This window comes from Bos taurus, chromosome 21 (genome assembly GCF_002263795.3).
Source record: "Bos taurus isolate L1 Dominette 01449 registration number 42190680 breed Hereford chromosome 21, ARS-UCD2.0, whole genome shotgun sequence".
In the NCBI taxonomy this organism is placed as follows: Eukaryota; Metazoa; Chordata; class Mammalia; order Artiodactyla; family Bovidae; genus Bos; species Bos taurus.
The window spans coordinates 42300931-42314666 of record NC_037348.1 but is presented as its reverse complement, the minus strand read 5'-3'; the positions used below and the strand labels follow the sequence as shown (position 1 = coordinate 42314666).

The 13736-nt window shown below is 37.6% G+C and overlaps 1 protein-coding gene across 4 annotated transcripts in view; it reads right to left on the bottom strand.

Moving 5' to 3' along the window:
• NUBPL (NUBP iron-sulfur cluster assembly factor, mitochondrial) overlaps positions 1–13736 on the bottom strand; it is a 446167-nt gene that overhangs the window by 188151 nt on the left and 244280 nt on the right. The window lies entirely within an intron of this gene.

The following is a 13736-nucleotide window of genomic DNA, read 5'->3' as shown; positions in this document are numbered from 1 at the left end:
TTTCCTCCTCTTGCAGGAAAATGAAACAATCTCTGGGCCACAGGAAATAACATGAGTTTTAGAAAATCCCTGTGGTATGAGAGAAAAACCTTCAAGTGAATGTCTTTTGAGTCCCATTGATGATGTAAAGGACAACAGATGTTCAAAGACTCAGGTACTTCAACAAGTAGTAACTGATTTGTACTACTGAAAGTGATGACTCCATCTGAGGTTCAGGAAACACGGAGAGCAGAGAATCACACACACAACACTGCCATCAGTATGCCATCACTGCACACAACGAACTCCCAGCTTCATTTTGACTAAAAGAGCAACCGTGGGAAGAGTGATGATGGTAAGAGCAGAAGAAAAGCAGCATGAGAAGAAACGGAGAAAAAGTGTATAGGACTATTTTATTTTAGCTTGCCAGCAGATTCTCCTGGGAATGAGTAAAAATACGGGCATGCCAATGATTGATGAGACATTTAAGTAAAATCAACAATTCATAACTGTGGATACATATGAAGAAATTCGTATCATAATGCAGCTGGGTAGAAGAAAACCAGCTGAAATATTTATAACACTTTCATTGAATTTAACCATAAGTATTAAGAGTACATTCTGCCTTCAAAGCACTTCTTAGAATATCCAGTTGAAGTGAAGTGAAGTGAAGTTGCTCAGTCGTGTCCGACTCTTTGCGACCCCATGGACTGTAGCCTACCAGGCTTCTCCGTCCATGGGATTTTCCAGGCAAGAATACTGGAGTGGGTTTCCATTTCCTTCTCCAGGGGATCTTCCCCACCCAGGGATCAAACCCAGGTCTCCTGCAATGCAAGCAGACGCTTAACGCTCTGAGCCACCAGGGAAGTATATCCAGTTAGGAGGGTATTTTTGCCATTGCTATATAGGGCACATTAGTAAGCACACATTTGTATAATCTCACCATAGACTTGTCAATTAAGTCCTTCTCAGGATGAGAGATCAAAATGTTTTATTTACAGTAAATCAGGAAGAATTTCATATTCTGTAGTGATTTCTTCCTTTGTGGCTTTAATGCAAAAAGGAGATTCCACAAAACCTGAAGACCATCTATTTGGGCTGTGGCATTCCACGACCACATCTTGGATTCAACAGGTCATAAACAGGATAATAAAACAAACTGAATTCAACAGATTAAAAATGTAGTTTCACGTGACTTTTTAGACTGCTGGGTTTTGGCAACAGCAACTCGGCAGGATGCCATGCTAAATCATCCACAGCACCAAGATACACGTTTCACTTCCCCATGCTCTTCCATCATCCTTTTGCAGCCTTGGTTCCCTCAGGGTGGTACTACTGTGATGGTTTTCCAGCTGGTCTCCCTATTTTTCCACAATCGCCTCATTTCCGACATATGGCTGAATCAACTTTTAAAAAATATGGGTTCCATTTAAGTTAGTTCAAGAGTCAGGAACTTATGAGAGCCAGTTTCTTAGTAATCTTACTGAGATAACTGGCATATACATATGTATGTGTGTATGTTTTAATGCAGAGTGTAGCTCCACATACACTTTTTTCTTTAAGACCCCAAACCTGGGGATCACTGCATTTCAGACATATGGAGGTGCTTTATTCTCTTTCAATGGCTGCATTATACTCCACTATATGGATGTTCCACGACTTATTTAACAAGTCTCTGTGGAAGGGAAATGGGTGGTTGACTGAGTAGGAGGAAATGTATTTTTTCTCCAAATGATATTTTTAAGGTCACATTTCATACACACAAAAGAATACACACAAGTGAGTTAAGTAACAAGACAATATCCATGACCATCCTCCCAAACTAAAAAAAAAAAAAGTTTACCAACAATGTATTTACTTTTGTGTTCATCTCTCACCCGTCTCTCACCCTAGAAGTACGTTTTACCTGATTTTAATGTTTATGACTCCTATAGGTTTTAAAGAAAATTTTATCATATTTGTTTATATGGCTAAATCATAAATTAGTTGGTTTTGCTTACTTTTGAGCTCTGTAAGATAGCATTGCTATAAATAGTCTTTGCAAAGACATTGCTGAAATAGGATCTCCATATTGTAAACAGTCTTTGTAACTTGCCCCTTTTGCACATTACATTTCTAAGATTCATCCATTTTTAAAAAGGAGCTGCAGTTCATTCATTATCACTGCTGCAGGATAGTCTACTGTGTGACCATACTGCAATGAATTTATCCACTCTTCTGCTGCCAGACATTTGGGTTATTTGCAGATTTTTGCTACCCTGAGCAGTGCTGCTATGAACATTCTTATATGTCTTTTGGTGCACATGTGTAAGAAACCTCACAGAAATACCAAGAACAGAGTCATAGCTTATGTGACTGCAGTATCACAACAAAGTGTTCTGCAAATGTCTGCTTACCATTTTACCACTAGGGTCTAAGATACGTCCCTTCTGACACTTGGTCTATAAGACTTAACTACTTTTTACAATCCGGTAAGTATAAATGACCTCTCATTGATTTTGATTTGCATTTTTCTGATTACTACTGGGACTGAGTTGTGTCTCATGTTTTTGTTTTTTTCTTTTTGCTTCTTTTAAGATATTTATTAATGTAAGTTAAATACAACAATTCAACCTAATTCCCTAGCTTTAAACTGTGTTGATATTGTGCTCTACGATTTTTTTTTAAATTTTATTTTTAAACTTTACAAATGGGCCATTCATGTTTTCTCTTCTGTGAAATGCCTGTTTTGTTTCTATTGCCGAGTTTTCAATTAAGCTATTTTTTCTTTTTTATTTTCTTACTGATCTGTAGGAATTCTTGAATTCTTATGAATAACTAATTATAGGTGCTGCAATGTTCTCAGCTGACGATTTATCTCAATTTCTACATGATGTCCTTTACCGAACAGACATTTTAAATTTTAACGTAATGCCAAATTTATCAATCTTTTATTTTATAATGAATACCTTTTGAATGAAAGGTTATTGTTTAAGAGATTCTTCACTCCTAGGATCACAGTCATGTATTTTCTTCAAAATTTTATAAGTTTTACTTTTAAAATTGATTTTTATATGGCATGAGGTAGGGATCCAATTATTTTTCTGTCTCAGCAATATTTCTCCAGTGATTGCAATACTCATTTTGTCATAAATCAAGTATTTAAATATGCATAAACTGTTTCTAGGCTGTCAATTTTTCTATCCCTATGTTAACTCCAAACTGTCTTAATTACTATAAATTTATAGTGAGTTTTGATATCTGGTAAGGCAAGTTGCCCTCCTCCTCGTCCTGCTGATTTTTCTACTCCAGGAGTTTCTTTGCTATTCTTTGATCTTTCTCTTCACATAAATTTTGAAATCAGTTTGTTACGCTCTATGAAAAGGGGGAATTATTTTTCATGGAATGCTTTTTTGTACCTTTTAAATTTTTCTGGAAAGCATGCATTATAGATAAAAAAAATTTTTTTTTAAGTCTTATGACTACTTGTTGTATCAAGGTCACACTGCACTTCATGTCACTCAAGGCCCTCTGTAATAGGATCAGTTTTTTCCATCCTATTATCCTATTTCCCATTACATCCAAATATGAAACTATATTTCCAAGTGGGTTAGTTTTCCTACAGATTGCCAATATACACCATATTCCTTCCACCCACTGACACCCATTTCTTTACTCATATTATTTCCTCCTATTTAACCCTCTAATCTTCAAACCTGTCAAGTGCCTACAAATTGGCACTTGCCAAGAGCATTTGCCACCTGCCTCTGCAGAGATTGAACCCTGTGTTGTTGCAGCTGCCAACCTTCAAATCCCGTGAGAGGAATTCAGGGTGGAAAGTAAGGCACTTTGTACTTCAGGGCAACTGTGGAACAGGTCTTTAGTTAGAATATTTTTCAGAAACTGATTTCATGATCCCAATCCTTGCATCTCTTCATGTGTAGAAGAGCACTAAATCTCTTCATGGGGGCACCAGCTCATAGTGACTAGCAGAAAACTTTTTGTAAAGTAAGCGCCTGATTTGCACTGAACTCCCCCTTCACCAAAATCGTACATATTGACCTTCCCCCACTACCTCCTTGGAGCAGTCTCTCAGAGCTATCTGAGGTGCTGTCTCCGGGGCTGCAGTCTTCACTTTGCCCCAATAAAACCTAACCCGTGACTCTCACGTTCTGCATCTTGTTACTCGACAAACCTGATTTCAGATCTTCTTTCTCCAGGCCATTTCCCTCAAACTGTTAATATACTTGGGAGTTTTGCTCTTATTCATTTAAACATATACTTTGTCATAGTTTAGTGTCCTCAAGTAAAGTAGAAGCTCCTTGTGATCAAGTATGGGCTGGAAAAGAGTTGAAGAAATATTTTTGATCAGTTCTTCTCAATGTTAAATGGATTTTAGACTAAACACTATTGTTGATGTTTGCTTCCAGTAACAACAAGGCCCTTTAGTTTCAATATGTTGGCTTTCTTTTGTACTTGATCTAGGTGAGTAACTAGATTAGTGAACTATAAGAGAAAGCCAGTATTTAATAGAATTTATTTGCCAGGAACCTTTACGACATAATTAGAAAATACCCTCATCAGCCAAGACAGCCTAATAACACATTCTCATAGTGGTTTTCAATTATCTGTATAGTTCTCCATCTGAAGAGATGATACAGGAACAAGTGTGTGAACCATAATTAAATCCATTAGGCACAGTGTGAGAAGTAATGTTTAAACAACAGTTCAACAGCTCCAACACCCATATTCTACAATGTTTTTTAAATGCTTGAAACAGATACAGTTGAAGATAATTTATTGTTCCTATTTTACTTTTCAATTTAAATAGTAAAAAAAAATCATTATTGCTTGATACATTCAATTTGTAAAAGATAACTGATGTTACTGTAAAGGTCCAAACTAACCTACAGTATTAAAATTACCAAAGGCACAGGGTATAGATGAGATAAACAAGAACTCACAACTGTCATACTTGAAAATACCTACAAAAGATTAAAAATAATAAAGAGTAGGAAAGTAATTTGAAAAAACCTTCAAAAACATAACCATTTTTTGTCTTTTTAAATTAAACGATAGTTTTTGTACTAAACATCCTTTATGTAGTAATCGAGTTATCTGTTGTTATAAACCTGACATTCCCAGGAGTAAAAGTCAGCTACTTTTCCAGTAAGTTGAAAATATGGCACATCAATATTTATATAGGTCATCCAGTTTTAGAGTTTAACAAGGTTTCCAAAGCATTGTTACATTTTAAACTGAAGGTGTAAAAGTTACTTAAATTATAGTTTATTAGAAAAGTGGTCTGTGACCAAGTTCTATACTATACTCTATGTAGAGTTTAAATCAAAGTAAATAGTTTTAAATGTGAAAACAATTTGCTGCTTCAGGTAACACAAGCAGAAATGGCAGAAGTAAGAAAAGAAAGCAAATAATTGAATTGATTACCCTACAAGTTTCAATCTGAACTCCAAACATCAGCAGTCACTCAGACTAGCACAAGGAAGAGAGAATGCTCATGCAGTTGTTCAATAAGGTCTCTTTAGTTAAAAAAAAAAAAAAAAGAGAGACTTTGAAAAAGGGATTTGAAAATAACTATGCATGGAAACTGTGACATTTCAGTCATTTAAAAGGGTTATTTTCTTATAAAAACACTATTCTAGAAAGTATAATCCAGTAGCAGAAAGCAACTCATGAATGCATCATTTTTCTTAATAACCTTCTTGAAGTATAACTGATGCATAATAAACTGAACATATTTAAAGTGTACAACTTGATGAGTTTTGACCTAGGTATACACCACAATCAACTTAATGAACATTCCATCACTTTCCAAAGCTTCTTCATTTACTTTTATATCTATTCCTCTCTCCATACCCGTTCTCTCCCAGGGCCCATCTCCAGGCAATCACTGATCTACCATGTCTAGTTGGTATGCATTTCCTAGAACAGTATGTACATAAAATTACACAGGTTGTAGCCTTTTTTTTCCCTGACTCTTTCATTTAGCACCATTATTTTAAGATTTAATAATTTAAGAATTTATTTTAATAATTCAAGATTTAATAATTCATTCCACTTTATTGCTAATAAGTATTCTATTACAGAGTGGTGGTTGGTGGTTTAGCAGTAAATCACATCTGACTCTTTGTGACCCCATGGACTACAGCCAACCAGAATCCTCTGTTCAAGTCACAGTCAATCTGGTTTATCCATTCACCTTTTGGTGGAAATCTGAGTTCTGTTCAGCATTTGGATATTATAAATAAAGATGCTAGGAATCAGTTCAGTTCAGTCATTCAGTTGTGTCCGACTCCTTGCGACTCCATGGACTTGCAGTACGCCAGGCCTCCCTGTCCATCACCAACTCTGGAGTTTACTCAAACTCACATCCATTGAGTCAGTGACACCATCCAACCATCTCATCCTCTGTCGTCCCCTTCTCCTCCCGTCTTCAATCTTTCCCAGCATCAGGGTCTTTTCAAATGTGTCAGCTCTTCACATAAGGTGGCCAAAGGATTGGAGTTTCCGCTTCAACATCAGTCCTTCCAATGAATATTCAGGACTGATTTCCTTTAGGATAGACTAGTTTGATCTCCTCGAAGCCCAAGGGACTCTCAAGAGTGTTCTCCAACAACATAGTTCAAAAGCATCAATTCTTCGGTGCTCAGCTTTCTTTATAATCCAACTCTCACATCCATACATGACTACTGGAAAAATCATAGCTTTGACTAGACAGACCTTTGTTGGCAAAGTAATGTATCTGTTTTTTAATATGCTGTCTAGGTTAGTCATAACTTTTCTTCCAAGAAGTAAGTGTCTTTTAATTTCATGGCTGCAATCACCATCTGCAGTGATTTTGGAGCCCCCAAAAATAAAGTCTGACACTGTTTCTACTGTTTCCCCATCTATTTGCCATGAAGTGATGGGACCTGATGCCATGATCTTTATTCTCTGAATGTTGAGCTTTAAGCCAACTTTTTCACTCTCCTCTTTCACTTTCATCAAGAGGCTCTTTAGTTCTTCTTCACTTTCTGCCATAAGGGTGGTATCATCTGCATATCTGAGGTTATTGATATTTCTCCCAGCAATCTTGATTCCAGCTTGTGCTTCATCCAGCCCAGCATTTCTCATGATGTACTCTGCATATAAGTTAAATAAGCATGGTGAGAATATACAGCCTTGACATACTCCTTTTCCTATTTGGAACCAGTCTGTGGTTCCCTGTTCAGTTCTAACTGTTGCTTCTTGACCTTCATACAGATGTCTCAGGAAGTAGGTCAGGTGGTCTGGTATTTCAGTCTCTTTCAGAATTTCCCAGTTTATTGTGATCCACCCAATCAAAGGCTTTAGCATAGTCAATAAAGCAGAAATAGATGATTTTCGGGAACTCTCTTGCGTTTTTGATGATCCAGCAGATATTGGCAATTTGATCTCTAGTTCCTCTGCCTTTTCTAAATCCAGCTTGAACAAGTGGAAGTTCACAGTTCACTTACTGTTGAAGCCTGGCTCGGAGAATTTTAAGTATTACTTTGCTAGCATGTGAGATGAGTGCAACTCTTCAATAGTTTGAGCATTCTTTGGCATTGCCTTTCTTACAGATGGGAATGAAAACTGACCTTTTCCAGTCCTGTGGCCACTGCTGAGTTTTCCAAATTTGCTGGCATATTGAGTGCAGCACTTTCACAGCATCATCTTTTAGGATTTGAAAAAGCTCAACTGGAATTCCATCACCTCCACTAGCTTTGTTCGTAGTGATGCTTCCTAAGTCCCACTTGACTTCATATTCCAGGATGTCTGGCTCTAGGTCAGTGATCACACTATGATGATTATCTGGGTCATGAAGATCTTTTTTGTACAGTTCTTCTGTGTATTCTTGCCACCTCTTCTTAATATCTTCTGCTTCTATTAAGTCCATACCATTTCTGTCCTTTATCGAGCCCATCTTTGCATGAAATGTTCCCTTGGTATCTCTAATTTTCTTGAAGAGATCGCTAGTTTTTCCGTTTCTATTGTTTTCCTCTATTTCTTTGCATTGATCACTGAGGAAGGCTTTCTTATCTCTCCTTGCTATTCTTTGGAACTCTGCATTCAGATGTGTATATCTTTCCTTTTCTCTTTTGCTTTTGGCTTCTCTTCTTTTCACAGCTATTTGTAAGGCCTTCTCAGACAGCCATTTTGGTTTTTTGCATTTCTTTTTCTTGGGGATGGTCTAGCTCCCTCTCTCCTGTACAATGTCACGAACCTCCGTCCATAGTTCAGAAGGCACTCTATCAGAGTCCTTAAATCTATTTCTCACTTCCACTGTATAATCGTTAGGGATCTGATTTAGGTCATACCTGAATGGTCTAGTGGTTTTTCCTACTTTCTTCAGTTTATGTCTGAATTTGGCAATAAGGAGTTTATGGTCTGAGCCACAGTCAGCTCCTGGTTTTGTGTTTGCTGACTGTATAGAGCTTCTCCATCTTTGGCAGCAAAGAATATAATCAATCTGATTTCAGTGTTGACCATTTGGTGATGTCCATGTATAGAGTCTTCTCTTGTGTTGTTGGAAGAGGGTGTTTGTTATGACCAGTGCATTTTCTTGGCAAAACTCTATTAGCCTTTGCCCTGCTTTATTCTGTATTCCAAGGCCAAATTTGCCTGTTACTCCAGGTGTTTGTTGACCTCCTACTTTTGCATTCCAGTCCCCTATAATGAAAAGAACATCTTTTTGGGGTGTTAGTTCTAGAAGGTCTTGTAGGTTTCAAAGAACCACTTCAGCTTCTTCAGCATTACTGATCGGGGCATAGACTTGCTTTACTGTGTATTGAATGGCTTGCCTTGGAAATGAAAAGAGATCATTCTGTCGTTTTTAAGACTGCATCCAAGTACTGCATTTTGGACTCTTGTTGACTATGATGGCTACTCCATTTCTTCTAAGGGATTCCTGCCCACAGTAGTGGATATAATGGTCATCGGAGTTAAATTCACCCATTCCAGCCCATTTTAATTCGCTGATTCCTGAAATGTTGACATTCACTTTTGCCATCTCCTATTTGACCACTTCCAATTTGCCTTGGTTCATGGACCTAACATTCCAGCTTCCTATGAAATATTGCTCTTTATAGCTTTGGACCTTGCTTCCGTCACCAGTCACATCCACAGCTGGGTGTTGTTTTTGCTTTGGCTCCGTCTCTTCGTTATTTCTCCACTGATCTCCAGTTGCATTTTGGGCACCTACCGACCTGGGGAGTTCATCTTTCAGTGTCCTATCTTTGCCTTTTCAAACTGTTCATGGGGTTCTCAAGGCAAGAAGACTGGTTTGCCATTCCCCTCTCCAGTGGACCACATTTGCTAGGAATGTTTGTGTATAAATCTTCATATGAATATATACTTGCTTCTCTTGGTAAATAACTAGGAGCAGAATAGTTAGATTGTTCAGTAAGTGCATCTTTCACTTTTTAAAAATGTGCCAGACTGTCTTCCAAATGTAAATGTACTATTTTATGTTCCCCACAACAGGGTATGAAAGTTCCAGAGGATCCACAGAGTATCACATCAACACTTGATGTGGTCAGTCTTTTTCATTGTATCCATTTTCATAGCTGTAGAGTAACCTCTCATTTTGAGTTTTTTGTTTTGCTTTGTTTGCATTTCCCTGATGACAAAAGGTGTTGTGTATTTTTCACACTACTTTCCAATGGTATCTCTTTTGGTGAAGTCTCTAGTCCCATTATTTACTCATTTTAAAGGAAATTATTTTTATTTTTTAATATAAATTTATTTATTTTAATTGGAGGCTAATTACTTTACAATATTGTATTGGTTTTGCCATACATCAACATGAATCCACCACAGGTGTACATGTGTTCCCCATCCTGGACCCCCCGCCCACCTCCCTCCCCGTACCATCCCTCTGGGTCATCCCAGTGCACCAGCCCCAAGCGTCTTGCATCCTGTTATCGAACCTGGACTGCCGATTTGTTTCTTATATGATATTACACATGTTTCAGTGCCATTCTCCCAAACCATCCCACCCTCTCCCTCTCCCACAGAGTCCAAAAGACTGTTCTATACATCTGTGTCTCTTTTGCTGTCTCACATACAGGGTTATTGTTACCATCTTTCTAAATTCCATATATATGCGTTAGTATACTGTATTGGTGTTTTTCTTTCTGGCTTACTTCACTCTGTATAATAGGCTCCAGTTTCATCCACCTCATTAGAACTGATTCAAATGTATTCTTTTTAATGGCTGAGTAATACTCCATTGTGTATTAAAACTGGGTTTTCTGTCTTCTTATTATTAGGTTATAAGAGTTCTTTATATAGTTTAGATACAAATTCTTTGTCAGATATTTTGTATAAATATTTTCTCCCAATCTGTAAATTTCCTTTTAATTTCCTTAACTACTGTTTTAATTTCAAATAGCTGTTTCAATTTTTATGAAGTACAATTTTTGACTTTTTCTTTTACAGTTTTATAGCAATTTTCTGTGCCATATTTAAACAAGTTTAACTCAAGATGATGAAGATTTTTCTCACATCTTTTCCTTTTAGAAGATTCATAGTTTTGGATTTTGAATTTAGGTATATGATCCATTTTGACTTAATTTTTGTAAATGCATAATGTATAAGCCAAGGTTCATTTCTTGGCAAAAAGATGCTCGACTGAGTACAACTGCTGAAAAGATGATCTATTCCTCATTGAATCACCTTTGTACTTTTGTTGAAAATCAAGATATCATATCTATATATGTCTATTTCTGAAAACTCTACTCCCCTTCTCCCCTTAAAAAAAACTTCCAGCTGTTAATGAACTTAATTTTTACCAAGAGGTGCTTCAAATACAGTGGTGGACTTATTTGATATATATCTCTATATATTCTTCAGTTTTAACTTTATAGGATTCTAGAAAGGTATTCAGTGTTTCCAAGGAGTCTGTTTAGGGGGATTCTTCCCCTGTTTGGAACGCAGAGAAACAGAATTCAGATAAAAGTTTTAAAACAACCCAAAAAACCAGTAGCTGGATTAAAGTACATGTGACCACAATGGGTTACCAAATACCCTACCCCTAAATTAGATGGACTTGCTCACCCGTGTCCAAGGTAGAGGTGGACAGCTTTGGGCTTCCCAGTAGCCTACCTTGGAAAGCTCAGGATTTGGCTGAAATCAGAGACAGAGATAGGAAGCAATCTGCCCGTGAGTCACTCCTCTTTTCCTGGGATGGAGCAACTGGGGGAGTGAGAGAGTCAATTCCTAGGTAGAGGCAGGTTGATAAGAAGTCCGGGGTCCCTGAGGAGAAAGGGGTCTAGGCTCTCAAGGAGGAGAAAAGGATAAACGTTATTTCTACATTGCTTTGGCTTAGTCTATATAACAATGTATCTTGCTGGAGGACATGTTTCTCCTTAACAAGACCCTTCTGACTAATCCTGTTATCTTAAGACATATAATGTGGGAGTGGGTCTGATGAGACCTTTCTATTGTCAGTTCTGTTAGGTAGGTAGAATAGGAAGCAGAGTCCAAAATGGCAGTGGCTAAAAGACAAGGAAGGGAAAAGCCCATGAAAACAGAACAAAGGAAGGTCAAAGGAAGGTCCTAGGACCAGAGTGAGGACATCAGGTAGAACAAACGGCACTCCTGGCTAGCCCAATTTGCATAGGGCAGGCCCAGGGGGAGGGAAAAACATATAAAAAGAGGAGCCAAAGGGCTCTCTCTCTCTCCTGTGTGCTGGCGCGCTCCTCCACTCTCCTCTTCCCGTCTTCGGGTTGGCATGCCCTCACGCTTTGAGGATGGATTCTCCTGCTATCTTCTAAATAAAATAGAGGTGTAACACTGATTTATCTAAGAGCTATAACACAGTTTGTCCAAGACCCGAGAGCTGTGATGCGCTGAAGGCTTTAATGTCCGTCATTCCAAATCTTTGTTGTGACGAGACAGAACCGAAGAGCATACACTGGCCTGAGAGTTCTAATCTTGTTAATTTAAGATGTATGCTGTCAGAGTGGGTCTGGTAAAAGTATTAAAGGCCTTGATAAGACTAGTGAGTGAGGGCGCTCTCTGTCCCTCTTCTGATGTCTATGTCAGAAGCTTTCTCTGTCCTCTTTCACTTTAATAAAACTCTGCTACACAAAAGCTCTGGAGTGATCAAGCCTGGTTCCTGGTCCCGAAGATAAATCTTCTTCGGAGATCAGGAATCTGACATAGCTCACTGTAAGCTATCAAGAGTTTGTCTTTCCCTCCTGGACTGGTGAATGGAAATTTTCTACATTCTATGGAAATGTGAAGGATGAGAAATAACTATTACTTCTAGCAAGAGGCAGACTAGCTGTGCTTGATAGTCTATTTGAAGTCAGCTCCCTGAAGCTTAGCAAAGGCTACCAGGGGCAAAATTCTGGAATAAGCTTCATTATTGCTCCCAGAGCTACTTTCCCTTCCTTCATTTTTGAACCTGGGTATAAACTCCAACCACAGGTATTTTTCAGTGACTTACCTGGAAGCATGTGCAGAGACTTATAGGTGAGGGAGAAGGGAGCACATTATTACATATGTGAATCTTCTCTAAGTCACATATTTATGAGTAAACTCTTTCTCATTTTTCCATCAGATGTATTAAATTCTGGTACACAACTTTAGGCACTTCTGGAAGCTTATTTAAATTATTCCTTTTCCAGGAAGGGTTAAGCTTGGTTCAACTACTTGCTTTTTTGGTATTTTGAAGTACTCAATGATTATCCACATCGGCCTTCTTCCAAAAAGAGAATAAAATACAATTACATATCTACCACCTAAAGTCATTTCTTCTTTTTCAGAGTGATGAATGATGATTACTGTGTGTCCACAAATACTTTTATTCATGATTTTAATTAGCATGGATAATTTGGTCCAGAAGACTTCAGTTCAGATATAGCAGCACAAGTTTGTTTTTTTAAATTATACTTTTATTTTTATTTTGAGGTATTTGTAGATTCACATGCAGCTTATAAGGAATAATACAGAGAAATTTCATTGTGCCCTTTACCAGTTTCCTCCAGTGTTAACATCTTGCAAAGCTATTGCACAATTTCACAACCAAGATACTGACATTGATATAGTTATGATACAGAACACTTACATCCTCCAAAGGATCTCTCATATTGCCCTTGTACAGCCACAAACACAATTCCCTCCCCCATCACCAATCTCCTCCTTAACCCCTGGAAACCACTCATCTGTTCTCCATTTCTATAATTCTGTCATTTCAAGAATGTTAAGTTGAATCATATGGTACACAACTTTTTGGGATTACTTTTTCATTCAGCATAATTATCTGGAGTTTATCCAGGTCATTGCATGTATCCATACTTTGTTCTTTTTCATCAATGAGTAGTATTCTATAGTATGGATATACTACTGGTTGTCGAACCATTTACCCAGTGAAAAACTTTGGGTTGTTTTGGCTATTACAAATAAAGCTGCTAAACTATGCAAAAACATTTATGCATAGTTTTTTTTTTTATGTGAACATAAGTGTGCAAAAACATGTTTATAATGAGATATAACTCTTTACCTAATTTTCTGGCTGCTTAACGACAGAGCAAAGAAACTCACGCATCTGCCAAAGGTCACAGACCATCTCCTTAAAGTGAGGATTAACTACTAAACTCTTATCAGTACTTACAGCTTTATAACCTTGGGAAGCCCTTGACTCTCTCTCTCTCTCTGAGCCTCAACCAGACAAGATGTTTTTCAAGGTGTGTTCTTTGAAATATGAACTTCATGAAATGCTCCTAAAGGGGAAGGGGAGGTGGGAAAGT